At 32.9% G+C, this 26,323-nt stretch overlaps 2 long non-coding RNA genes and 2 pseudogenes across 2 annotated transcripts; 1 reads left to right on the plus strand and 3 right to left on the minus strand.

The window, feature by feature from the left end:
* Positions 1 to 6,087: 6,087 nt before the first annotated feature.
* LOC136071353 (glutathione transferase GST 23-like) lies at positions 6,088 to 7,663 on the minus strand (annotated as a pseudogene).
* Positions 7,664 to 9,047: 1,384 nt separating this feature from the next.
* LOC111999366 (glutathione transferase GST 23-like) lies at positions 9,048 to 10,468 on the minus strand (annotated as a pseudogene).
* Positions 10,469 to 12,254: 1,786 nt separating this feature from the next.
* On the plus strand, positions 12,255 to 12,538 carry LOC136071352 (uncharacterized). The gene is made up of 2 exons (XR_010632638.1): positions 12,255 to 12,335; positions 12,443 to 12,538. It is a non-coding gene; the product is annotated as an uncharacterized LOC136071352 (long non-coding RNA).
* Positions 12,539 to 14,143: 1,605 nt separating this feature from the next.
* LOC111999378 (uncharacterized) lies at positions 14,144 to 15,866 on the minus strand. Its single transcript, XR_010632627.1, has 5 exons — positions 15,088 to 15,866; positions 14,902 to 14,991; positions 14,697 to 14,786; positions 14,467 to 14,517; positions 14,144 to 14,373 (listed from the first exon to the last, which is right to left on the minus strand). It is a non-coding gene; the product is annotated as an uncharacterized LOC111999378 (long non-coding RNA).
* Positions 15,867 to 26,323: the final 10,457 nt, after the last annotated feature.

Consider the following 26,323-nt stretch of genomic DNA (forward strand, 5'->3'; position numbering starts at 1 on the left):
TATCAATATTAGAGAAAAAAAAAAAAAAAAAAACGAATTCAGATTTGAGAAGTGGGAACACAGATTGAATATGAACTCAATGAACATAAGCCTAGAAAAATATATAATTAAATTTATTTTCAAATGGGATGAACACAAACCCAGTACATACAAATTTGAGCAAAAATTTCTTTACAGGTTCAATCCAAAATTTCTATTTATAACAATAGTTACAAAACAAGTCAGATCAAACTCAGTACATTTACAAAACAAAATAACAATGAAGCTCACAAGTTACATCTAACCTCTGAAGCTCCAATATCATACACAAATATTACAAAGGGATAATATCAAATAATTAAAATCAAAGAAAACCAAGCACAAAATGGTTCCTCTCATTCTCTCTACGATTAAGACCCATCTCTGCGTTTCTCTCTTCCTCTCCCTCCCTCATTCTCTACCTTATACCTCTGTCGCACCTAGATCTCCGTCATAATCCATAGCCGCTATCAAGACCCAAATTTGCTCCTCTTTCAATCTCCCTTTTTCTCTCCTACTTCCGCTTCGTGTGTGTTTGTGCCATAGCCATGGCTTAGGTTCATCACAATGAGCTTCTCATCTTGTCCCGAACAACTAAGTTTAATGGTGGTGGTGGTGGTGGTGGAGAAGATGAAGTCGGGCAAAAGCACACCAAGTAATGTAAAAAAGCGGATTTTTTTTTTTTGGAGGGTTAGTTGAAAAGAAGTTAGAGATTCAGAGGTTAATGTGCAAAGGAGAGGGTTTGAAGATAATTTAGTGATTTCTTGAAGGAATTTCAGAGCGATCTGTGTTTCCCAACTTCTCAAATCTGAATTCATGTTTTTCTTTTTAATTTTGTTCTTAATAGTTTTTTTTTTTTTTTTCTAATATTGATAAACTTTTTTTTTTTTATTTAGATTTTGAGGTGTAGTGTCAATAAAAAAAATTATTATCATTTTAGTTGCCATGTCAGCTTCAAGTGTGCCAACAAAGCACACTGTTTGCCATGTAGGCGTTTTTTATTAGTGACTTAACAGTAAGAACCAAATTGATTGTAAGTTGAAAATAACAGAAACTAAATTGATTGTTATCAAAATATAAAAATCAAATTGATTGTATCTCCAAAATATAGTGACCAAAATGATGTTTTTGCCATTTTTTTTTTCTACCACTAATAATTTGCTACTTAAATTTGCTGTCAAATTTGTTGCGTCTGTGAACTTTCTTTTAATAATACAAAGGCTACCTTAAAATTTATTTGGAGTTGTATGTTGTCACAGTGACTGGTCGATAGTTTACAGCCATCATTGACAGATACACAAGGTGAAAGGTCAGGACAGGCAGATTTGATTTTTCTTCTCTTGTGATGCCATTTTCTAATGAAACATCTTTTTTGATTAGTTGTTGTTTCATAAGACATTTAAAATTAACTAAAAGAAGAACTAAAGCTTGGATAATTTGGTCATCTTTAACACTCTCTACATAGATACTGACTTGACTATAATGAAGTTTAAGTAATTTGCCTCATTTTAAGTATCTACTTCATGCTTTACGAATTGTACATTTCTTTTGTTCTCTTATAAAGTAACCAAAGTTTAGAATGAGAAAAAAATAAAAAAATCAAACAAATTACAAATGGCATATTGTAGGAGATGGAATATAAAGTGAAACACTAAGAGAGTGTTTGGTACATGTGTTTGAAAACATGTATTTTGTTGTTTGAAAACATTTATAAAAATACTTATGGAATGAAAAAGTGTATAGAATACATGTAATATTGTTTAAAAACTGAAAATATGTGTTTAAGTGGGTGTACCAAACACCCTCTTAAGAGTTGGATAAATGATTTTCATTTATATTTTTGTCTAAAATTAAGGCAACACATTATATATTTAAATAAAATTAAATAAACATGTGACCAAGTAAGGAAGAACAAAATATATCTAGGTTCTTTTTTCGTTACTTTAGCCCAACACACATTTCACACAATAAGTGTCCCACAACGTTGGTAATGGATGATTTTTAATGTTGACAAGAGACATCATATTCTCCTTAAAAAGGATTCTTAAAAAAAAAAATATATTCTCCTTAAAAATTTACGAAACATTAAATCTCAAGTCTCAACCAAGAAATCAACCCTCTTTGTTTTAAAGAAAATAGCATGGTTTACTTCACCTTCCAAATCTTAAATCTAATCTACTCACATATCTCTCTCTCTCTCTCTCTCTCTCTCTCTCTTGATTAGTGTGATAGGCCCACCAAGTACTTATGCCTCAGTGAATAGAGCTAGAGTTGGGTGGAGCATCTTTTTCTTATGCCTCAGCATCTAAAAGCTAAGATCAGCCCAGTGGTCTTCTATCATCTAGCCCACAAACCCCAATTAGCAACTCATATTGAACTAGCCCAATTTTGAAATCAGTCACTGAGTGAACCATTTTGGGCCATACTGTGGAGTAACAGGCTTTGGAAAACTCCTACGCTAACTTGGCTTAAAAGACCCAACAGGTCACACCATTAATACTTAGAAAGCAACGGCTAGACAATTATGTTCTAGTTTGGCATTGTTTATAAGAAAATCCCATTTTGTTGTAGAATTTTTAGTGCTAGAACTTTTGCATATGGTCTCTTGATTGAAAAGCCCTTTAGTATTTTAAGCAAAATATTTTGGGCACAATTTCTTAAGCTCATCCATTTGTTCAAGAAACTCATGCTATGTATATGCTGTAGTTGCAGCCCACAACTTGTCCTTAAGTGCTTTCCCCTTGTGGCCTTTATCTCTATAATTGACTATATAACTACAAATAGTTTCTTGGAACTTTATAACGAATAGAGATGTATAACATGGTTCTACTAATATCTGTTACATTTCTTTAGATTATAAATTCCAAACATTACAGAATTGTAGCATTTTGATGTACAAATACTGCATTACAACATACAACTCACATAATACCATTGCATGTCCTTTCACATCATAAAATTATGGCAAAAACATTCTTTTGCCGGTCCTAATTTGCATAGCCGTACTAAATAAGAAGATGGAAACTAAACATATGTATATAGCGCATGCATAGCGAGTAGCGACATAAATTCCCTTTCTTCATTTGATGCACTTGCTGCATCTCTGCAATAGATATTTTTGTTGCACTGTTCTCGTCTTCCAACCTTTTGATTGTCTTCTTTATGTTAGCAATGATGTTATCTTTTATTTTTATCTTGTTCATTTCTTTCAAATACTGATTTTTCTGTGGCACTTCCAAATGCTAGTCATTGTAATGTTTTGTAACAACTGCAAAGTAGATATTCTATAATTTTTTTTTAATAATATTTTCATCACAATTTTTTTTTTCGATCTACAGTTTTTAGTTTGTTTGTTGGTTTTGTTGCTTGGGTTTAATCCCATGGCAGTTGAATATGACTTAGGAAGAGCCTTAGTTGATAGTTGCCTTGCCAATTTATGGAGTTTGTCAAACAATTCTGTATATTTGGAGTGTATCAACAGTTCAATCCTTCAAATATTTTTTATTCTATAATTTTTTTTTACTTTGCTGATTTGTTAAAGTTGAATTATTACATATTCTATGTAACATAATAAGAATCTTTTGTTAGCAATTGCAATACAGAAAAAATGAGCACCTCATCAAAAAAAAAAAAAAAAAGTAGTAATTAAAACATAATAATAATAATAATGACGTGGGGTTTTATTTTAACTCTACAGTTGGATAATAAAGTGGATGATGGTGATTTTTCAATATACTTTTGAAGTCATTTGACATGAATTTTTTTTTTCTATTTTTATATTTTCGACACAATTTTTTTTTCGATCTACAGTTTTTTAGTTTGTTTCTTGGTTTTATTGCTTGGGTTTACTCCCATGGCAGCTGAATATTGACTTAGGAAGCCTTAGGTGATAGTTGCTTTGCTAATTTATGGAGTTTTTCAAACGATTCTGTATATTTGGAGTGTGTCAACAGTTCAGTCCTTTAAATTTTTTTTATTCTACAATTTTTTTTCCTTTGCTAAGTTGTTAAAGTTGAGTTGGAGCTAAAGCTCATTAGCATCTATGTTATTTGCAACTTAAACTTCCTGGATTCGTATATTTTTCTAAGCCTTATATATGTTTTTTTTTTTTCCTTTTCAAATATCCAGAGATACTTCTCCCTTACAGTTTAACTTTACCTATTGATAGGGAGGGGCAATCAGGTTTTCTGTCTGTCTTTTGTTGGGGAGAAAGTTGGGAGGAGGAAGAAAGAGAGAAATATCTTCCTGGTAGAGAATATAAAAATTCCATTGAATTTTTACTTGCAATGAGGATTTTGATTTTTTATAATCAGGAAAAATGAAATGAAAGTGTTCAAACTTCCTTATGTTTTATTTTTCCTTCTTATCTGATATTAATTGATAAGTATAATTCCTGAAGCCCACGTAATAGCTGACTACCTTGTAGTAGCTGACGACTTTGCTTATATTCTCGTGACTGACTTCAAAAAGATGACGATACATATTGAGGATGACGGGAGCACCTGAAGGTCGTCAATGCATGGGTTAGAGACGGCCAGAATGGCGTTCATGGAAGGAGAAGTTGACGGGATGAAGCTGACTGGTCCAACATGTCTTTTGCTTGGTTTACACGAATAGGTATATAAGGAAATATCTTGTGCCACACACTTAACCCTATTCAAGAAAGACTCCTACAAGGAAAGGATTCTGCAAGATATGCGAATTAAGGAGGTTCTCTCCTACAAGGAAAGATCTTTTAGGTCAAGAAGCGGATGTCAACCCTATGCTACTATAAAAACCCCAAAACCCTCACAAACCAAGGTACGCATAATTCATCCCAGCTCTGGCACTCTAGAGTTGTGAAAAAAGGTTCTCTATCTTAATCTTCGAGGGGTCTTTGGCCGATACCACACCGATACTCTCCTAGGGTTTCTCTTCGTTGTTGTTTCGCAAGTCATGTTTCGAGCACGTGAGTATTGTGTAGCTTACTGATGATTTTCGACATCATCATTAATTTTTTATTTTTTGAGTGAATTACACAATTTTAGTGTTTTGATATGTTATAGTTTGAATTTGAAGACAAATTTCTAAGTCATACAGAAATTAGGAGATTACTATAACTATGATTCTCTTAATCTTTTAAATGATTCACTTGAGCACGTGAAAGCTCTTTTCTACTAACATATGAAGATCATCTTGCAATATATATGTTATTCAACATATCATAGCAAAAATTCCTTCAGAAATATATTATTGATTATCAATAGCTTTTCCATTACCTCATGTATTTATTAAAAAAATGTTACTAAAATTAAAATGTATAAGGTTTAAGAAAAATGATAATTGGAAAAAACATTTTATTGATCTCAAAACCAAATCCAAATCCAAATCCAAATTTAGGTATCCAAGTATGGCATTTTATTTTGAAAGCATAATGTAATCATGTTATTGATGATGACAGGTCACATAACTTATACCAGATGCTTGGCAAAGAACTGTGAAAAACATTAAAAAAAAAAAAATTAGTAGAAGTAAATAATCAAACTTTTATTAGATCTTAAACAAACTTTACATAAGAGACACAAAACTTTTTTGCCACAGTTGTTATACAGTCGAGTGTGAGTGGTGGAGGAAAAATAGTAAGTTTATGTGTAAGTAATAGACAACCACTCAATCATGTCAGAGTTGTAACAAAAAGTTGTGAAAGGTGTATGGTCCTAAAACTATTGACTAATTGAAGCTTAAATTAGATGATCAAGAACAAGCCACATATATTGCTATGCAAATGAACATACTCAACAATCAAAAAGATGCATCCAATCCCTCACCCCCAACATCACATCACAAAAAAATAGCACAAAAATACACCAAATTGCCGAAAACATGTACTTCCAATATTGCATATATATAATATTGCCTAGTAATTTTGCAATTCTTATTCATCAGATTTTGCTAATCTTACATGCATGATATTCATATCAAGAATATCAGCTTAAGTCCATATCTTTTATTGTTTTATATAACCTACTAACAATCATTCATACGCCTTATGCAAGTAGCTTTAAGTACGTGCTCAGAGATATAAAGACTTCAAGTTGATGGTGCAGTCAAAATTTTTTTGTGTAATTCCTTGATGTACTCTAGCAATTTATCCTGAGGTGGCATACATTCTTTAATAAGAGGGATCTCAAGGAAATCTTGGAACCAAGAATTGAGTAAAGGCATGGTCTTTGCATCAATCAGGTTTATGCCCATGATTTCCCCTGTCATTTGAGCCTAGCATCCAATCCAACCAGCAATAATATCCACAAAGCCTATTGTTTCACCCCCAAAAAAGCGCTTCCCCTCAAGACCACTTTCAAGAATCTTCAAATTCTCATGAGCTTCTTTCACAGCTCTCTCTTGTTCCTCTCCCTTTTTGGTAAATGCAGCCATCAGTGCTGGCACCATCGAAAAGAGTAGACTGATTAATATTTTTTCGAGTTTGAAATAAGAATTGGCTATTCTATGCTAGTTAGCTTAGATGGAAATTGCATGTTAGCATGTACTCATAGAGCTATGTGAAAAACTTGTGCTTATTTTAAGATTGTTGTTTTGTAAGAAAAATCTCTATATAAGTCATCTAGTAATTTGAATTACCAATAGTCATCCAACTGATGCATACATTCTTTTTAATGAATAAGAGCATAATTTAAGAGCTATCCCCAATGATTAGGGCTGTGGTAGTTGGTGTAACCAGCCAGGGCTGGCCCAAGGCCTAGGCCATTTTGGCCATGGCCTAAGGCCCCTTGACATAAAAAGCCTCCAAATACTGGGCGGTAAGTTAAGTTAGTTTTTTTTTTTTTTTTTTTTTTTAATTAAAGAAAAAGTGCGAGTTAGGTGTATATTTTATCCCAATATTAAGAAGGTATTTGTAATAAGTTTAGCATTTTCTTCACGCACACAAAAAAAAAAAAAAAAAAAGTGTATGAAAAATGCTAAAGCCAATACAAATTTTAGGAAAAAAAAATTTTAAAAACTGATGTGACAGGAATATGATCGGTGTTACTTAAATAATATAATAAAATGAATGTTTGAATAACTTTTCTTTTATTGGTGATATGCCAATTTGTAAAACCTATATAGTAATTATCATTAGCTCACTTTGGGTGAATTAGTCATATTAATAAGTAAGAATTAATAATGGATTTGAAATTAAATAAAAATTAATAAATATTATTTAGGTGATATTTAGATGTAAAAATGCCCCATATAAAATTCTCTTCTTAGGCCTCAAACAATCTTGGGCCGGCCTTGTATACAGCATAGTTCATATAACTAAACTCATGGAGAAGGTGGCTTCTTCTCTTACCTTATCATCGGCGAATTTGGCCCAAAACCATGCTTTGGCCCTTTCATATGGATCTATTTGAAGGAGAGGATTATGCTTCCACACCTCATCAATATATTCAAGAATTATGAGTGACTCTGCCAAGGGTTTATCATCATGGACAAGGACTGGAATTTTTTTATAGGCAAGGTTGTACTACAAGAGCATAGGACTTTTGTTTTGGAGATCCTCTTCCACATATTGGTACTAGATCCCTTTCAGTTTCAAAGCCCACTTAACTTTAAGGGAATAAGGACTTACCCAATAGCCTAGCAACTTCGCAGAGTCTTCAGCCATTCTTAATTTCTACTATGCAGGTGTCTACATTATCTCATGGCAATTTATAGATGTACCTCTCCCAAGGTCTAGAAATAAATTATATTGAAAGTGTAAAAATAAATTTTGACTCGCAATGTTTGTTATTTAATAAATATTGACATCCAGAATAATTTAGCCGCCTTGATGGACTTTTTTTTTTTTTTTTTTGAGCACATAACAAATGAAAAGAAAAAAAGAGAAGATGGAGGGAAAATCAATCCCACCATGGATGATGACAACAGAAAAGAGAGAAATTGTAATTAAGTCAGATTATTTTTGCAAAAGAAATCTGAATAGTAGGCCCACAACTAGAATTTTAATTGTTGTAAACATGCCGGTCTCATGAGACCATTGTGTGGAGCCAACATGTCAGTGAGACAATGGTTTCATGAGACTAGTGCAAATATACCACCTCCATAACAAGGGAGAACCAAACACATTAGCCAAAAAAAAAAAAAAAAGATATTTTTAAAAAAGGTCTATTTAGATTAAAGTTTAGGTCCAGTTGTTTCTGTTGTAGGTTAGGGGTAAATAATTATCAAGTTAAACTTAAATGCGTTGATCAATAAGCCACATAGTTATACTATATTGCTATATTAACACACACACACACACAAAAACAAAAACGTGAACCTAAGATGTACATAACTACATACACCTAAAAAAAACTATAGATGAATTTTATCCAAATCACTATGGATGAATCCAAGTAGGATGGATCAGAGCTATTCTTGGAATATCCACTTCTATTCTTAAGAGTTCATAGGTTCCCTATGGGTGAACCCAACATACCCAGTCTTGCATGTTGCTTTACTAAGTGAGACAAAATCTAGTACCATAATTTATCTTACAATTTTTTTGCCATAATTGTTATGTCGCACAGTGTGAGTGGTGAAGGAAAAATGGTGAGTTCATATGTAAGTAATAGACAACCACTCACAGTCTATCATGTCAGAGTTGTAACTAAAAGTTGTAAAAAAGTGTGTAGTCCGAGAACTACTCACTAATTGAAGCTTAAATTAGATGATGAAGAACAAGCCACATATGTTGCCATGCAATTGAACATACTCAAAAATCAAAAAGATGCATCCAATCCCTCACCCCCAACATCACATCACAAAACAAAAGCACAAAAAAACACCAATTTGCCAAAAACATGTACTTCCAATATTGCATATATATAATATTGCCTAGTAATTTTGCAATTCTTATTCATCAGATTTTGCTAATCTTACATGCATCATATTCATATCAAGAATATCAGCCTAAGTCCATATCCTTTATAGTTTTATAATATTCACTAACAATCATTCATGCACCATATGCAGGTAGCCTTAAGTATGTGCTTAGAGATATAAAGACTTCAAGCCAATGCAGCAGTCAAAATTTTGTGGAATTCCTTGTTGTGCTCTAGCAATTTATCCTGAGGTGGCATACATTCTTTAATAAAAGGGACCTTAAGGAAATCTTTTTACCAAGCATCAAGTAAAGGCATGGTCTCTGCATCAATCAGCTTTATGCCTATGATTTCCCCAGTCATTTGAGCCCAGCATCCAATCCAGCCAGCGGCCCAGCAGCAATATCCACAAAGCCTAATGTTTCACCCCCAAAAAAATGCTTCCCCTCAAGACCACTTTCAAGAGTCTTTAAATTCTCACGAGCTTCTTTTGCAGCTTTCTCTTTTTCCTCCCCCTTTCTTGCTAAATGCAGCCATCACTGCTGGCCCACACTGAAAAAGAGTAGACTGATTAATTTTTTTTAGAGTTTGAAATAAAGAATTGGTTATTCTATGGCAGTCAGCTTAGATGGAAATTGCATGTTAGAGCGTTGGCATCAATGCAAAATAGAAAAAGGTATCAATTTTACACATTCAACCTCCAAAATCACCCACATTAGCAAGCTAAAAATGTGTAAATTTGTAAAAATTGTTATAGTAACGGTATAAATTTACACTAATACTATTCATTTTGCATATAGTTTTTTATTATTTTATTACGTATCCTAAGGCCGAAGGAATAAAGTAGATGGTAATTATTATATATGAAAAAAGATGAACAATTAAAAAATCTTGAAATTTTGATTTTTTAATGTAATGTATTATAGTGTAAAATAGGTAATCTGATGTTAAGTGTTTTGAAAAGTGAGTGTGTAAAAAAAAAAAAAAATTTTAAAAAGTTTTATGCTAAGATAGACAAAATTTTTTGCTTGAGTTAATGTGAATGTTCTTAGAATGTAATCATAGGCCTGCATGAAAATCTTATGCTTATTTTAAGAAGTAAGAAAAATCTCCATATAAGTCATCTAATATTTGAATTACCAATAGTCCTCCGACTGAAGCATGCTTTCTTTTCAATGAATAAGAGCATAATTTAAGAGCTATCCCCAATAATTAGGGGTGTGGTAGTTGGTGTGTAACTAGCATAGTAGTTCATATAACTAAGCTCATAGAGAAGGTGGCTTCTTCTCTTACCTTGTCTTCGGCAAATTTGGTCCAAAACCGTGCTTTAGCCCTTTCATATGGATCTATTGGGAGGAGAGGATTCTGCTTCCACACCTCATCAATATATTCAAGAATTACGAGTGACTTTGCCAAGGGTTTATCATCATAGACAAGGAATTAAACTTTTTTATAAATATGGTTGTACTGCAAGAGCATGAGACTTTTGTTCGGGAGATCCTCTTCCACATACTGGCACTGGATCCCTTTTAGTTTCAAAGCCCACTTAACTCTAAGGGCAAAAGGACTTCCCAATAGCCTAGCAATTTCACAGAGTCTTCAGCCATTCTTAATTTCTACTAAGCAAGTGTCTACATTATCTCATGGCAATTTATAGATGTACCTCTCCCAATGTCTAGAAATAAATTTTTACTCGCTATGTTTGTTTTTAAATAAATATTGACGTCTTGAATAATTTAGCNTTTTTTTTTTTTTTTTTAATAATTAATTTATTATTGTAATTATATTCTGGTCCATATAGTCTCTCTCCCCTCTCCCTCTTAATTTTAGGGCATCTCTTTTTTTGATAGGTAATAGAATCTTTATTGATAAGAAAGTACAATGAGTTTATGATAGTAAACTCACTCAAAAAAAAAAAAAAAAAACGGATACAAACAGATCAAAGGGAAAGCTAATAGAATTAATGAAATCAAGCAAAGAAGTACAATGTGTAAAACCCCAAATAGGAGACCACTCAAACAAAGTCCTAGTTAGTAAAGACTTCAATAGGTTCATAATTCTTTCAGTGTCCTCAAAAGTTTCGGCATTGCGTTCCTTTCAAGTTAATCACATAAGACATGCAATACCATATTCCAAACATTGGAAGAATGAATGCCCAACCAATTCCACCATGTAGAAAGTAGAGAGACTACTATCTTCGGCATCACCCACTGTACCCCAAACAAGTAGAAGACTTCACTCCACAAGGTATGGACAAACTTGCAATGTAGTAATAAATGATCCACGGTTTCCTCCTCACACCGGCATAGGCAACACCAATTAACAAGAGGCAAGTTCTTCTTGACAAGGTTATTTATTGTGAGAATCCTACCCCTAGCAGCTGTCCATAAGAAAAAAGACACCTTGTAGGAACCTTAACACTCCAAATGCATTGCCATGGGAAAAAAACCGACGGAGCTTTCAATAATGATTTATAAAAAGAACACACATCAAAGGCACCACTATGATTCAATTGCCAAACCATGGTATCATCACCTCCCATAGGTATTTTGGATGAGATATGCACAAAGCATAAAACCTTGCTGTCTCTCCCAATCCTGAACTCATGGCGGAGAGTAAGTTCCAGCTTCTATCACCCCCATTAGGTGCAATGTCAACCATATCAGAAATCCTAGCTTCTTTATCCACAGAACAAGCAAACAATTCCAGATGTAATTCTTTCAAAGAAGTAGGACTACTCCAAGGTCTGACTGCTCCAGTGACCATGAGCTACTGATGCCTTGGATGCTAGCTGTGTATAAATGGAAAGTGATATGTTATGTGGTGTTAAATATGCAATCATGTAACCCGTGAGGAAACTTGAGCTGAACATAATCTCTGTGCTCCTTGCTCATAACCTTCTTGGTCAGCCCATGCTAGAGGCTTTTGAAACTCTTAAAGAGATTCAAGTAAACTCACAAATATACTCGTAAAATGTTCTACATGGAGAACCTTTGTTATGATCTGCAAAGGAACCAATAATGAAATCAGGGTAATATTGGTTTTCTTGCCTAAATAAATGATTTTCTTAGGTGATTTTAGTTTAGCAAGACCTGTTTAAGGAAACTTACGAGGTGGTGACTAGCACATCTTGTGTATTTTTCTGGCCTATAATGAAGCTCACCTTTGTCTTTATTGCACATGTGGGGCAGCTGCGTGTACTGCCTGGTCTTTTGTTGGTAATGAATATGTTACCCATCAATAGGTAGTCAATTTTGTTATAAAAAAGCTGATCATGATGTTTATAATTGAGACTTATTTTCAATAATGCGTTTGTAGATTCACTCTTTAAGATTGTGTACTAACTTTCAAACTTTTTTTATTCAAATGGTGTGTATCTCTCATTCATTTATGTTGAGAACGCTTTATGTTGACAGATACATTTTCTTGTACGAGACAATAACAAAATCAAAATTCGAGATGCCATTGATGGAGGTAAACCAATGACATATATTATTACTGTTATATGTCATAAATAGGAGCATTTTTAAAAAAAAAATATTTGTCATAAATAAAACCATAATTTTGCTTTTTTCATGCAGGAGCCAATACATGATTGAATTTCTCAAAATGTTGCACGTGCACTGGCCTCTTTACAGTAATTTAGGCTTAAAATATTGCATTGGTTCCATTCCATGTACGTCTTGTGGAATAATCAGGAGAAGCAAGCACAAATTTTGTTCTTATAAAATGATGGGAATTTGGTCTTGGGAAGCACGTGAGTTGCTGATATTGCATGCACAATTTTTTTGTCAAGAAGGCAGCATTTTCAGTCTCCCAAGGCTTTGTCATCTGACTATGAGGTGGGCACAACCAAGCCAAATTATCAGTTAACTGACTCACTAATTGTTGTAAACTTCTTTTATATGTTACTTTACAGTTTACAGGAATGTTGCTTTTTGCTTATATTCAATAATATAATAGATCTTTTTTTGTCCTCTTTGCAATTTAGTTCTGACGCACAGGAAGTAATTGTGTTCGGCAATTGGTGTATTTTTTGTGATGTGATATTGGGGTGAGGGATTGGATGCATCTTTTCGATTTTTTAGTATGTTTAATTCCATGGCAACATATGTGATAGTGGCTTGTCCCTTGATTATCTAATTTAAGGTTCAATTAGTATGGCAATGTGCAGAACTGGGTACGTTGGGTTCACCACCCATAGCCATGGGAATCTATGGAAGTGGATATTACAAGAATAGCTCTGATTCATCCTTATTTTGCTACGTGGGATTCATCCATAGAGTTTTGGATAAAACTTATTATGCATAGTTTTTAAAGGTGTATGTACATCTTAGGTTCATGTAGTTCTTTTGTCAATATAGCAATATGGCATGACTATGTGGCTTATTGATCAATTTACTTAAAGTGCAAATTCTATTAAGACGGGGTATAAAACTCAGGTTTTACATCCTTCAATTATATCGTGCCATATCAGCTTAATATAAATTAAAGAATAAATTTTACCACACACAATCATTTATTTTCCTCGCTCGATTAATTAACCTATCTATAATCTTATCTTCCTCTAGTCGTATCAGTTTGCACTGGCAGAATCTTTGATGGTAGCACCTATGGTGGCTAGAGCTTTTTTTTAAAAATTTATTTTTATTTTATTTATCGAGGAGCTGAAAATGGTTTTTTTTTAATTTATTTTTATTTTATTTATCGTGGAGCTGAAAAATGGTTTTTTTTTTTTTTTTTTTATATAAATAAAAATGTTATGAAATGGAGTTTTAAGGAGTAATTGCGTGCGGCAAGTGCAATTCTTTGTTTAGTAAAATGTTCATGTGGAGTGTTTCTACTGGAGGGCTTTACACCCTATCTGGAATGAATGTTTTCTCATGTGCTTAAGACCTTTTTAGGTGTTAACCTAAATAGACTTATTTATTTATTTTGGCTAATGGGTTTAGTGCTCCCTTATGCTCTTGTGGTGGTCTCATGGGACCTGCTTACACAAAAATTTATCCTTGTTATGCCTAATGTTCAGAATTCTTTTGCCAAAAAAAAAAAAAAAACACCTACTTCTTACAAGTTCTCTCCTTTTCTTTGTCATCATCCATGGTGGGATTGGTTTTCCCTGTCTTCTTTTGTTATCTTTTCATTTGTCATACGCTCAGGAAGAAAAAAGAAAAAAAAGTCCATCAAGGCGGTTGAATTATTCTAGACGTCAATATTTATTTTAAAACAAACTTTCTATCTTTGGGTGCAAAAAAAAAAAAAAAAAAAAAAAAACATAAGAGAGATGAGAAAGACATTATAGAATATAAATAGTGGAGAATGACTGTATAACTGCTGTTATTAATGACCATAGTGGCTTCATTCCTACGGACATTAACCATATATCATTGGCTAATTTCATTATTATTTATTTATTTGTAAAAGCATAACACTTGAAGCCTGAGGAAATAACAGAAAAGACATACCGCCAGGCTAGTTCACAAACAAGATCTGCAGGAGCATCAGGGAAGACCTAAATATTGTATCACCAAAGTGACATTAGATGCTTATGCATATGCACAAAACTCAAGAAGCAAATTCAATAGGACTTAAGAACATGAAATACCTCATCTTCATATGGATTGCAATGATCTTTGAACCACAATCGCAGGAACTCCTATATTAAATTTTAATCCACCATTAGTAGTCTACGAGACATACAGAGTCCTACCAGACTGAAAAGGTCACATGTTGTACATGACACATTTATACATCCGAGAAACCTTACATTAACACACACACAAGTTATTATGCTACAGAGGTAATTAGCAAACATCACATAACAAATAACAAAACCTTATCAACATTTTCAGGTTCAAGACCATTCCGAAAGCGCTCATCATAAGAATTGGCAATCCAATATCTGCTTGAATCCGGAGTATGCACCTAAAATTTCAAAACAAGAAATGTAATCCAATCACAATAATATTACTTTGTGTGAGCATGAGGGTGTATGTGTAAGAGAGAAAGAGAGATCAGTGCTTCAAAGAAGATGACAAACCTCATCAATTAAAACAACTGAACCATCATTTGCCTTTCCAAATTCATATTTAGTGTCTACCAGTATCAAGCCATGTTCCAAAGCAATGCGCTGCAATATTAACCAAAGGAATAATAGCATCATTCATTGCCGTAACATATTTCTTAAGGAAAAAAAATACAGACTAATTAAAGTAAGTGCCCCCACCTAATTTCCCCAATGACCCTGTATAGTTACTGTCCCCAAAAGAAGCAAATCTTATTAACAATTTCTATGATAATATCAACACCAGTGCTTCTCAGAGAAGATACGTGGCGTAAAAGCTCTTCCACAGCATCTGCCAAAGGAACAATAGCACCATTCATTGCCGTAACATATTTCTTACTGGTGAAAATGTCTAACAAGAAACCGTAATGCTGAAGCTTCCTTCACTGCCTCTAAGCCTTTGGAATTAAAACAAATGGCACCAAGACCATTAGGAACACATGTTAGAGCCTTTGACGAAGGCAGTATACCAGCTACCACCAATGATAAAATGGCAGCTGGAAGACCCAAATCATCCAGAGCAGGAAAACATGTTGGGTCTTTGTGGATTATCTCACTCATAACAGTCACAGCTGAATAATAAATGTCACCTCCAAATTTATCTAGATTGCCAAATATCAGTGACAGTGTAGCAGGTAAAGAACTTTCACGGGAATGTTGGGATCTAGTAGAGTTGCCAGGGGCATAGGTGGCAGACCCAAGTGCCTTCAGTGAAACCTTAATAAGCCTTTTCTGGGAGTACAACTGATCATCACTGTGTCTTGAGCTCTCACCAATGATCATTGAATTATCACTAGGTGGGATTTTCAGTCATCCTACTCTGTTCCATCTAATGATCACCCTACAAACAAGTGACAATTACTATTTGTTCTGGTTGTCACTTGTTTTGAAGAATAGACGTTTATGGATACTCATTAGAGGTTGAAATCAATCATAATTCTGTGTATTATGACCAGGCCAACTGTGTTTTACCTTATTCTGATTCAAAGTAGAGCTTATTCTTTTCTAAAGCTTCACTCTATTATTGCAAATAATATAAGTATGACCACTGTTTCACGGTCATGATAGTATGCTTCCAAAACATGATATTATTGAAATTTAAAGCACCCAATAATATCCTGAGCTTTCTGAACCAAACACTATTAGAAATTTGAATATAAATTCAAAAATTAATGCTAGCCAATCACACTGCTTTATTGCAATATACATTAAGTACTACAACGATGCATAAAGAAACATAGACTAAATTTTATTATCAAAGAAACAAAAAATAAAAATTGACACACATTACAGATGCATACAGCTCGAAGGTCGGCTATTTTTTTTTATTTCGTCATTTCTTCTCCCATGATTGAATTTGCAAACCACTTAGCCTGACTCTTCTGGGAACATCGACGAGCTACCATTTATTAATACCCCTTTACACATAGCTGCATCTTATGGGAATATCCAATTTGCCCTAGAATTGATGTATTTAAAGCATCATTCGCAAGGAAACTAGATCCAAACGGATTTAGTCCTTTTCAGGCTGAATAGGACTAAATCCGTTTGGATCTAGTTTCCTTGCGAATGATGCTTTAAATACATCAATTCTAGGGCAAATTGGATGTTCCCATAAGATGCAGCTATGTGTAAAGGGGTATTAATAAATGGTAGCTCATGCGGCCAGTTGAAACCAATTGTCTGTTTCATCTGTTACCGGCGCAGACTAGAGTGACCGGTATTTCCCGGTTCGGGAACTCGGTGACGAGTTGGTCCATGGTGAACATGGTCGGTTTGTTGACGAGTCCGGTTAATGCGACGGTCCAGGTCTCCCACTTGCCGTGGTTGCGAACGTAGTGGAGTGGAGCCGGAGTGCATGAGCCGAGTAAGTGGCGGCTCGAAGTTGAAGGGGTGTTTTCCAGTGAGGCGGACCATGGTAGGGTTGCGCTGCACCCAATTGTCTGACGTGGCCTCATCTCGTTGGTCCAAGATCGACGGCTCTAATTCGCTGTCCCTTTTCTGCACCAATTCACAGAAATCGTTCTCATCTTCGTCCTCGCTTGACGAATCTAGCTCCGTTATGATGGCTTTGTTGGGACGCGTGATCTCCGGAATTGACGGTTACGATCTGGCGTGTTGGAACGGTGGTTGTTTTGAACGGATTTGAATGTGCGAACGACGCCGTTTATGGCGGGTTCCATATGAGCGAACCGGCGGTTGTAATTGAAAACAGGATCCTCCTCAGCCTTGATGCGGCTGGAACTTTGTATGACCGGGTTGTTTCCTCCGTTTTAGAGGCCGGTTAGTTTGTTTAATGAAATATCCTTTCAACCAAAAAAGAGAGAGAGAACAGGAGAGAAAAGAGATAGTGAGAGATCAGGCAGGGCTGGTCTTAATAAATAGAGAAGTAAGAGAAGATCTGAAGAAATGAGAGTGAGAGTAGAAAAGAAAAAAGCAATGGGTAAAGAGATGAAATGAGAGGACTCACCTCTGAGAGAGAGAAAGAGAACAAGAGAGAAAATAGATAGTGAGGAGAGATCAGGGCTGGTCTTAATAAATAGAGAAGTAAGAGAAAGATCAGAAGAAATGAGAGTGAGAGTAGATCAGGGCTGGTCCGCTTACTGACGTCTTTGTCTTTGTCTTTTTCTTTTTCTTTTTCCTTTTTCTATTTATAATAAAAAATCTTTTTCTTTTACTTTTTCTATTTGCAATAAAAGAAAACGATGAATAATAAAAATAAAGCAAAAGAGAAGAATAAAAAGGAGAGTCTAACACATATAATGAGACGAATGAAAGAAGTATTTAAAGAAAAGTGTAGCAGCGAGCGGAGGAGACAGAGAGACGGAGTGAGATACTGATTCCGGTTTGTATAAGTATAAGCCAAACCGGTCTTTGTCTTTCTTTCTTTTCTTTCCTTTTCTTTTCCTTTATCCTTTTTCCTTTTTTCTATTTATAGTAAGAAATCTTTTTCTTTTACTTTTTCCATTTGCAGTAACTTCAAACGGTGTGTTTGAATTGAAAAGTTGAGTCCCCACTCCACAGTCTGAGTGAGATACTGAGATTTTAGTTGCTTGCAGCTGGATTTGGATCCGGTGCAATACCAAGAATATTATACCGGGTGTAATTATTATCAATGGTTGAGATTGATAATTGCAAAAAATAACTTTCAATCTCAACTATTATTTAAAAAAGTTAAGAAAAATAGAGAAGTAGGAGAAAGATCAGAAGAAATAAGAGTGAGAGTAGATAAGAAAAAGGAGAAGTCCACATAAATTTTTACAATTTTTTGCTACAATTGTGACATGGTAGAGTGTGATTGGTAAAAAAAAATTGTGAGTCTATGTGTAAGTGATAGTTAACCACTCACAAACTGCAACGTTATAGTTGTCGCAAAAAAGTTATAGAGTAATTTGTGTTCCTAGAACTAATTTAAGAAAAAAGCAATCCATATCAAACAAGAGAGCCGATAGAGTTAGAAACAGCTTTAATTAAAGATGAAACTTTAATTAATGGAACTGAAAACGGCGTACGACAAGCATAGGCAAAGCAACTTTGTTCAAATTGTTTATTGGATGTCAACGTCCAAAGTCATTTCAAATTTTAAAAAAATGGGAAAGAGGGAAGACAAAGACTGACAGATTAATCACTAATCAGTATCAATATCACATATAATTAAAATTATTTTCATATTAGTCGGTACAATATGACAATATCACACTTTCATCATATTAATATGTATCAATATCACATGTAATTGAAATGATTTTTTACTCGTATTTAATAGTTTTATCTTCATATTTTTTTGTAGTAGTACTTTGAATTAAGTAATGTGTTTGAACTTTGTGAGAAAGTGTAATTAAGTGTATGCGCAGTTATATTGCATTTGGTATTGACTGAAAAATATAGTTTTTTTTTTATTATTTAAATTATTTTTGTTACTATTCTGCTTATTTTTACTATTATTCATGAGTCTCATTGTACTTTTTGGTATTATTTATAAATCTCATTATATTATTTTAATTAATTTTTAGTTTTATTTATAGTACTTTTAACAAAAAATTTTAATTTTAGTTAAATAAATTATTCTCTAACAGCTAGTTTGATTTTTAAAAATAACAATAAAAAATTTCTATCATCAAATAATATCATCATCACACTGAATCTTAGGATTTCAAGAGCGTACTTCTTATCAGTCACTTTATTTATTACCCATTATTTATTATCAAGGAGTGTGCTAAGCACTGATTGATTTTTTCAGACACAACCTGAAGTATAGCCGGTTCAGACACTATTCGTGTGGGATTCACATCAGGTTAGGTATTGCACCTGGTGCAATACCTAATTAAGGGCTGAGATTGAAAGTTGAAAAAGTAACTTTTAATCTCAGCCATTAAAATAAATATAATAAAAAAGAGTTAAAATGTTAAAGTTAAAAAGTAAAAAAAATTAAAAAAATTGTGAGAAAAATGGAGGTATTGCACCAGTGCAATACAAGAAAAATGAACATTCTAATTGATTATTTTCGAAGTTAGCTTTTTTTTTTTTTTTTTTTTTTAAATTGTGTTAGAACTCATAATTGGTATGTTTCTTTGTAGGTTTTTTTCACTGCTATTTTATGTAGTATGAACCATAGTGATAAAAATAAAAATTGATGATGATTTCAAATTATTTTCAGTTTTTTTTAAAGGATATGGAAACCCAAATAAAAACTATTAAATTTTGATAAATGGATGTGTTTTTAGCCAATTCCTCTTTGTTTAATCACATTCTCTATATGTTAATACTTACAAATAATTTCTTTAATTTCACTGAGACAATGAGTTGGGTACTTGCGATTGAGGTCTCCATATTTGGTTGTGAAATAGAGTGGTTGAAAAAGTGTTTGAGAGGTTGTGTAAATTTGTGCAATTTTATAATATAAAAGTAATTTTATGCTTTAAATTATTATTTATAGATTTCAAAATTATTTAATCAGTTTAAAAAATAAAATCTCTTTTTAACGGTAAATATTATAATATGTTATAGTCTTATAGTATTATATAATTTTTTGAAATAAAAAATGAATTAAGAAAATAAAATTTCAAAGTATTCAAAATATTGTGGGCAAACATAAATAATATACAACAAAATAAGTATTATATGATGGTCTTAATATACATTAAAATGATTTCAAGTGAAACTGTAAGGTAGTCTGCGGGACATCATCTAATATCAATAATACATAAGAACACAAAAATTTAGATGAGTAGATAAATAAGTGTTATTGTGAGTTGACACCTAAAATTGTTAGCTCAACTACTGTGACTATATATTACCCAAACTAGTTCATCAAAAAAATATTACTCAAACAATAATAAGCACAAATTAGGTACGATGTCAATTAAGAAAATCAATAATTAAAAATATATTATCATCAAAATCATCAAGTTAAAATATCAATTATATATAAAAACACATAAATTTATGTGGAAACATTTATAAGAGAAAACCTTGAAACAAACTTCAAATAAATCCACTGTTAAAAAATCTATTACAACCTATTTTCAAGTTTTATTTCAAGTTTATTCTTAATTTGAGATTAACACCAAATACAACAATATCTTTTCTTTAGAAATTAACATAAATTCACTGGAGAGTTTCGCTCACTTTGGATACAACCCCAAAATTCCAAATTTGTCTTTCACCTTATATGTTTCAATGTTAAAAGAAAAAATTCATTACTTTTCTTTGCCCTCATACATTGTATCTCTCTCTCTCTCTCTCTCTCTCTTTAAAGTTGGTGGTCCCGGCAGCTTATCATTAAAGTTGCAGCTGTTAGAGAAAAGAGGCATAATCGTACCGGACTTGCCTATGAAGCTAAGAGCATTCAAGGAGTTGAGGTTTTGCAGGGGATTTCCAGTTGTACAGGGAAGTTAATCTCTATAGCCATTCAGGAAGCAATGATCGAGGCAGCAGTTAAGGCTAGGAGCTTGAGATTCAACCACTTTTTGTTCTTATGTGGTAGTAAGAGAGCTGTAAAAGTCACAAATGGTTTTTGGCCTCCCAGCTGGCAGGAGAGAGTTTTGTTATCTGACTGGGCTTCCTTAGCCCGAAATGATGTTTACTTTCACTCCATCTACGTCCCAAGAATTGTAAATAGCTATGTCAGTAGCCTAGCTAAGTTGGCAACCACTATGCCAATTCATCACTGTATGGTCAACCAAGACTTTTTGTAACTTTTCTTTCTAAATGGCATCCAAAAAAGAAAAAAATGCATTGTATCCTTGCTCCTTTTTCTTCTTTTTCTCCCACTGGGGCGCACACCATCCCAAAAAAGGTCACTTAAACATAAAATATCACGTAACCTACCATAAATGGAAATAAAATTGTCCAAGCCTATACCAAGAGCTATTATATGATGTGGGCTGGACTTTTAAGGTGCCTTAACCCAAAGAGAGTGAGCACAGACAAGAGAGAGTGGAATAGAAAGCATTCATTTTCATTTCCTTGACCCGCAGGAACAGAACCAAGATTCGAAAATGAGAGGGCCAAAGTATTAAAAAAAAAATTGGTATAGACGAAACTTAACATAAGCTTGTTCAGTTGTATTGTGTTAATTAACATCATAATATATTTGTGGTAATTCTACATTATTCTATAATGAACTATTACCAATTTTATATATGGTGATTTTTCAAAAATTTATTTGATTGATTTTAGAAATTAGGACACCAAACTAGATGTTGACAATACTGCATTTTCAATATGAGCTTCTAAATTATTTTGAATTTTTCTATATAGAAAAAATNCTGTTAGCTCTCTTATTTGATATGGATTGCTTTTTTCTTAGAGTACTTCTAGGAAACCAAATTATTTTATAACTTTTTTACCACAACTCTAACGTGACAGATTATGAGTGGTTAACTATCATTTATACATAGATCCACTATTTTTTCTTTACTAATCATACTCTACCATGTCATTATTGTGATAAAAAATTGTGAAAAATTATGTGGTCCTAGACTTTTCCTTTTTCTTTTCTACTCTGACTCTCATTTCTTCTGATCTTTCTCTATTTTTCTTAACATTTTTTAATCCATGGTTGAGATTAAAAGTTGCTTTTTGCAACTATCAATCTCAACCATTCCTAGGTATTGCACCAAATCCAAATCCAAGTTGCAAGCAACTGGAATCTCAGGGGGTGTTTGGTAAAGTAGTTTGAGAATTATTGTTTGGAGTTTTTTGAAATACGTATGGTTAAAAAAGTGTGTAATATTGTTTAAAATGTGAAAATGTGAGTTTAAAATGTGAAGATCGTCGCTGCTGAAGATCGATCTTTCTTTCCCTCAATCTCTCAATCTTTCTCTTTTTGATCTCTGATTTTTTTGTTGTTGTTGTGGTGGTGTGGGTGGTGGTGTTTTGATGGTTTTTTTGTTGTGTGGTGGTGGGTTTTGTGTGGATAGTGGTCGATTTTCTATGGGTGTTGGTGTATGGGTGGTGGTGGATTTTCTGTGGGTGTTGGTATGTGGGTAATGGTGGATTTTCTGATATACAATTTGTTTGGAAGCTAGGAAAATGGCTGAGAAAATGTGAAAAATTTGTAGGAAAATAACATTTTCAGAGTATAACCAAACATTGAAAATTGTTTTTCAGACTATTTTCCATTGCACACCCAAATGTCCAGATTTTAATTTCCTTATGGGAAATCGTTTTTCCCTGCATTCATTTTACACTCAAAATTCGATTTCCATCAAATCAAACGCAGCCTCAGTATCTCACTCCCAGTGGAGTGGGGACTCAACTTTTCAACTCAAACACACCATTTGAAGTTACTGCAAATGGAAAAAGTAAAAGAAAAAGATTTCTTACTATAAATAGAAAAAAGGAAAAAGGAAAAGAAAAAGAAAAAGAAAGACAAAGACCGGCTTGGCTTATACAAATCGGAATCTCAGTATCTCACTCCGTCTCTCCGTCTCCTCCGCTCGCTGCTACTCTTTTCTTTTGGTACTTCTTTCTCTCATCTCATTACGTGTTAGGCTCTCCTTTTTATTCTTCTCTTTTGCTTTATTTTTATTATTCATCATTTTCTTTTACTGCAAATAGAAAAAGTAAAAGAAAAAGATTTCTTACTATAAATGGAAAAAGGAAAAAGGAAAAGAAAAAGAAAAAAAAAGAAGACAAAGCATATATCCTACTAGGGTACATTGTACAATAATTGCGTTGTAAAGCCGATGTACACTTAATCCAAACTCTTAGAACTCTTGTTTATATCCTACTAGGGTACATTGTACAATAAACCATGCTAATATCAAAGATATAGCTGTTAGGATTTTATTGTGTGAACATGAGGGCATATGTTAATAAAACTCATAAAAGAATTCTTGCATGCACAAAGCATATTCCAATTAAGAGTCGTGATTTAGACACACTTTTCTTTTCTTTCTTTTCTTTTTTTGTTCTTTCTTTAATGACAAGTATTTGTAACATACCCTAAACAAGCAAGTCCTAGCCCTCCAAATCCGCCCACTCTTTGATTTGGACTAGGGCAGGCATTGTGAAATGGACTGGCCTTTTAGCCTTTAGGACAACCATCTACCACATGACCACAAAATTCCTGCACAAAAATTTCTCTCTCTCTCTCTCTCTCTCTCTCTCTCTCTCTCTCTCTCTCTCTCTCGTCCAAGTCAGTCTGAACACGAAAAAGTCATTCTACATGGCTTGACAATATTGTCACGTATAGTCATATATAGATAACTCAGCCTGTGTTTCACGCTCACAATTTTTTTTTTTTTTAAATAATTAATTATTTTGTGCCCACACATTAGCAAAATCCTATTTTCAAACCGTAGACACTTTAAAATAGTTGTTAGCTTTTGCGTGTGTATCAGTATCACTAATCTCCTAATTTCAAAGGTACTATTAAAAACTCATGCTGTGTTTTTACTTATTTTGGAATTGGACCTCAGATGGGAGAATGCCAACATGCAATAAAACAGGGTCAGGACAGTAGTGCTTAGCACCCAAATGGATTCACATTGCACCTAGTTAGTTCTAAAACAAAATACATTTATGTTCCCAAACTAAAATCCCAAACACCCAAAGACTCAAAACGAATTACAACCTTCACAAAATCCAAAATGTCGGACTTCAACCTCAAATCGTAAGTTACCATCACTGAATAAAAAACGCAAGCTCCCTTCCTTTGTCATAGCCTACTCATACAAGTTAGAATTAAATGGTACGACAATGTCGGAGTTACGTAGGTGTCATTGAAAGGTTGAAAGTGTTAGGATTTAGATGATTTAGAAGTTTTGTAGGTTACTTTGAGGGAACCTAGGCCTCCATAGCAAAAATGAAAGAGAGAGAGAGAGAGAGATAGAGAAAGAGAGAGACAGGAAAGCTAGGTAAAGAAATCAACAATCTCAATTCATGCCCAATACCATCCGTGGAAGGCCTATATACATCTTATAACCAACCACACTTCTAACTAACTCCCTGCCTTGCTAACTAACTGCCCTATTATTGTTACAATAGAATGTAGTGTATTTAATGAGTACAATTACTTATTGTTATACTAACAGGCCTTGTACAATACTAACATAGGTGTCTAACAGTAAGTAAATGATATCGTTTTTTGTTTTAGTGTATTTGAGATGGGATAGCATAAAGGGTTATAGGCATGTGTATATAAAGAAGTAAAAGTGGAAATGGTGAATGGGAATGCAAAGAGTTTTTTGTGTGAGAGAGAAGAAAAGTTTTGAAACATTGAATAAAAAATGTAACAAAAAGTAGTCTTGAAACATGAAACCAAATGAAATAAAGAGTCTCTATTTTTAAATTTGTTCTTATTTTTGATATGACTTAAGAGTATTTCAATTCTCTTTATAGAGTGTGCCACATGACAAAACTTCATGCTTTTCCGCATGAGGTCTCTGCTTATATATATATATATATTGATGATTGATTTTAACTTGGTAATTTTGGTGATAACTTTTTTTTTTAATAGTAATTGGTTAAAATTCTTAATTAATTGTCTTAATTTACATCATACCTAGCTAAACCGGAGTTGTACTTATCATTCTTTAAGTAATGTATAGTCACAATAGTCAAGTTAAGAAGTTTACTTGAAGAGCAATTCCATCCGTGTAAAGAGAAAAATGGGTAGAATTTCATAGTTTTACCTAAAATGGCTCATATAAATTCATGTATAATTGTGTAAATTTATAAGTTTACTATAGTAACTGTGTAAATTCACATTGATACTATTCATTTTGCATTTCTTTGTTTATCCATTTTTTATGTATCTTAAGGATGAATAAAAAAAGTGGATGATGATGGTTGTATGTGAAGAAAGAGGCACAATTAAATTTTTTTTAATATTTTAATGAAATATAGTAGAAATACATGTGAGTTAAAAAATATTATAAAAATAATTATAGTGTTTAAACACTGAAAATTATTATTTAAATAACAATACCAATGTAATATAAAATGTTTTAAAAAATAAGTATATAAAATAGAAAAATTATATTTCTATTGAAAATAAAAAGGAATTTTATTTTTTCACTCCAAGTGTCATTTCACAGTAACATTACTTTTTTAATCTCCCAATAACAGATTCACTCCTTAGCATTTTCATTAAAATAAAAATGAATTTTATTTTTTCACACCAAGTATTATTTCACAGTAACAATACTTTTTTAATCTCTTAGTAACAAATTATCGGTGGAGTTTTTATTTGTGCCAATGGACTTTTTTTCCCCCTCTTATTGCGGGCCCATAAATGATAAACCTTCATGAATTAATTTTAAAAACAAAAAATATCAGGCAAAGATTACAACAACATATCCATTTAGAAGAATTAATATTTAAAAAAACAAAAAACACAAACATGTTTATGCATATAAAAAGAAACAACTTGTTACTTCACAGACCAAAACATGAGTGAATAGGCAACAAACATATCAATCACAAAAGAAAAAAAAAGACATCAAACAGATTAAAAAAAAAAAAAAAGCATCTTTAACAGAATATTAATTATCCGGAAAAAAAAATTAATATCTTAAGCAAAAGATATCAAAAATATAATAATCACAAAAAGAAATCTCTATATACTAGATGATCATAAAAAGAAACAACTAACATAGAGTCATAGAGATACACAAAGAAAACTACGTATTACCTAAGAGGATAATAAAAGAACTCACAAGAAATTGCTCAAAGGCCAAATGGGAACTCTAATTATAATTAATATCACATAAATTCATCAATTTTTTATTTTTTACAACACCCACAGTTTATCACATAGATATGTTAGTAAAAAAAAAAAAGTGGTATTTTTGTTTTGATTTGGGAGTTATGTTAGGACTACCAAAATGACACAATTTTGTTACAGGTAAAGTTGTGTCATTTTCAATAATCCAGCATTTTTCTTTAG

Source organism: Quercus suber, unplaced genomic scaffold, assembly GCF_002906115.3.
Source record: "Quercus suber isolate HL8 unplaced genomic scaffold, Cork oak 2.0 scaffold_304, whole genome shotgun sequence".
In the NCBI taxonomy this organism is placed as follows: domain Eukaryota; kingdom Viridiplantae; phylum Streptophyta; class Magnoliopsida; order Fagales; family Fagaceae; genus Quercus; species Quercus suber.